A 2500-nucleotide genomic window follows, 5' to 3' on the forward strand; every position below is an offset into this window, starting at 1 on the left:
TGCACTGGAGGTGGAGGAGAGGATGCACTGGAGGTGGAGGAGAGGAGTGATAGCTCAGTGTGGACGTGCACTGGAGGTGGAGGAGAGGAGTGATAGCTCAGTGTGGACGTGCACTGGAGGTGGAGGAGAGGAGTGATAGCTCAGTGTGGACGTGCACTGGAGGTGGAGGAGAGGAGTGATAGCTCAGTGTGGACGTGCACTGGAGGTGGAGGAGAGGAGTGATAGCTCAGTGTGGACGTGCACTGGAGGTGGAGGAGAGGAGTGATATCTCAGTGTGGACGTGCACTGGAGGTGGAGGAGAGGATGCACTGGAGGTGGAGGAGAGGAGTGCGGCTGGAGCAGGGGATCATGATGACTGATGGGGCTGAACAGGACTGGAGATGGAGCTTGGTGGTTGGGATTGGGTGCCTGGATGTAATGTGGATGCCAACCAAAATGACACCCAAAATGATCCATGTCTTGCCTCTTTATCTACCAAGCAATACGAGGGATCAGCCGAGCAGCATTTTGGTAAACAAACCGCGTCACTGCGTGGCAACAGCAATGGAACCCTATGGAGCCCAAGTGGCGCGAGGCTTGATTGTCTGACTCTAGCCAGCTAACTCTGTTTACATTTTAAAAACTGCGACAGTTCACACAACTTTAACACGACATGTATATATTATACATCAAACTCTTGAGCTACTTCTGCTCTCACTCAGAATGTCAAAATATAAGCGATGTGATGTATAGTTTTTGAGATATTAACGTTTGTTTGGCACAACTCATACTATTCATTTCTGGGTGTAAAGTGATGTCACGCTGATTCATCCTATTCACCTTATGTTCAGACCTTACAGTGGGCCAAATTCTTCCGGGTCCGTCTAACACTTCCGGCGGTCACGGCGCCAAATATGAAAGAACGTCATGAAGAAGAGAGTCATTTTTGTAGTGGACAGCGCAGGGTGTAAAACAAAGAACGTAGCCTACTACTTTGAGCTCGGTACACAGCAAGCAAGCGACTATCCACTGTTAGCCAGGTCAGATAACGTTATCGTCGACAATGACGAGCACTTTCTTGTAAAACATACCTGGACTCCAACAAAGAAAGTTTCGGATGGTTTTCTCTCCTCCGAGGCAGCGCGAGCCATTAACGTTAATAAAGACCCGCAGACGTTAACGTAATTCCCTGGAATGCGAGACTTAACGAGCCAGTTACATGGCGTTGCATTCTTAGACATTGCCGTTTGCTTTTATTTGGTATGTTACATACAATTGGCTAAATTATTAGTTAATTCAGAGTTAGATGATATTGGAGCAGCGCAGCCATTTTTTATTTTATTTTATTATTATTTTTAGCCGGAAGTCGTAGGACGGCCACAGAACCGGGTCAAATGGGCGTGGCTACATAAGGTGAATAGTACAGAAATTGCAGCACTATCTTATAATCATATAATAGACGTATCTTATTTCTCTCAACGACAGACCTACACTTTTTTCAAACTACATTTCACCCTAATCAGCTCTTGGATATGTACAGTATCATGAATGATACATCTTGGGAAAGAAATTCAGTTAAAACTATCACCAACCAAAGTTAGAAAATTATAAAGTTTAACAGACACATTCATTCAAGGTGTCAAAGAAGAGCCAAAGACGTATTTCCCCAGGGGTTTAATTGCTCTGACTGTTGCTGAGGTTGCTTGTTATTTTCCCTTCTCTTTCCCCCGCTTCTTTCATGAATGGGAATGTATTTTAGAATTGCGTGTCAGGTTTTTTCCTTCAGGTTATGTGCACGGAGCTCTTCACGTTATGTGCACAGAGCTGTCTTGAAAGGCACAAGAGTTGTTTCAAAGACATGTCCCTGTATAAATAAAGGTGTCAAATGAATCAGGCAGGCAGCTGATGTATGGGAGGAGGTGGTAGAATGGAAAGCAAACACAACATCCTGGATCTACTAGATGTTTGCGCAGATGCTTAAATGCTTTTGCACTCATCTGATCTACTAACGAGGCACACAAGTGTTTAAAATATAGGACCTGGGACACCGATTTGTCTTTGCTATTTTAACTCACACGTTCGTGTGCATTTTATGGACGGTCAGTGTACAGCTCATATGGAGGAGAGTGATGAAATGACTATCATTTACTAAACCATAAGGCACTATTTTTGGGACTGTACTGTATCTGACGCCTTAAAAAAAACATGTTGTAACTTCTAAAAGCATAGCCAAATTATAAACTTCTGTGGACTTCATGTCCGTAAATAACGTTGCATTGTCTGGTTGAAGAGAACAAACAGGAAGGTGGATAGCCGGAGAGTTACACAAGCTGGTTTGATTTTGAATTTTTGAAAAAAAAAAAAAAAAAAAAAAAGTAAATGCTTATTTTCCCCGAAATAGCCAAACATCAGACATCACCGCAAAGTTTCATATTTGACTCAACAGCGCAGCATATGTTGCCCAATTGTCATTATAATAGAGTTGAGCAGTCTAAACTAAGTATTCTATGATACTACCTTA

Source organism: Poromitra crassiceps (genome assembly GCF_964638095.1).
Source record: "Poromitra crassiceps genome assembly, chromosome: 12".
Classification (NCBI taxonomy): domain Eukaryota; kingdom Metazoa; phylum Chordata; class Actinopteri; order Beryciformes; family Melamphaidae; genus Poromitra; species Poromitra crassiceps.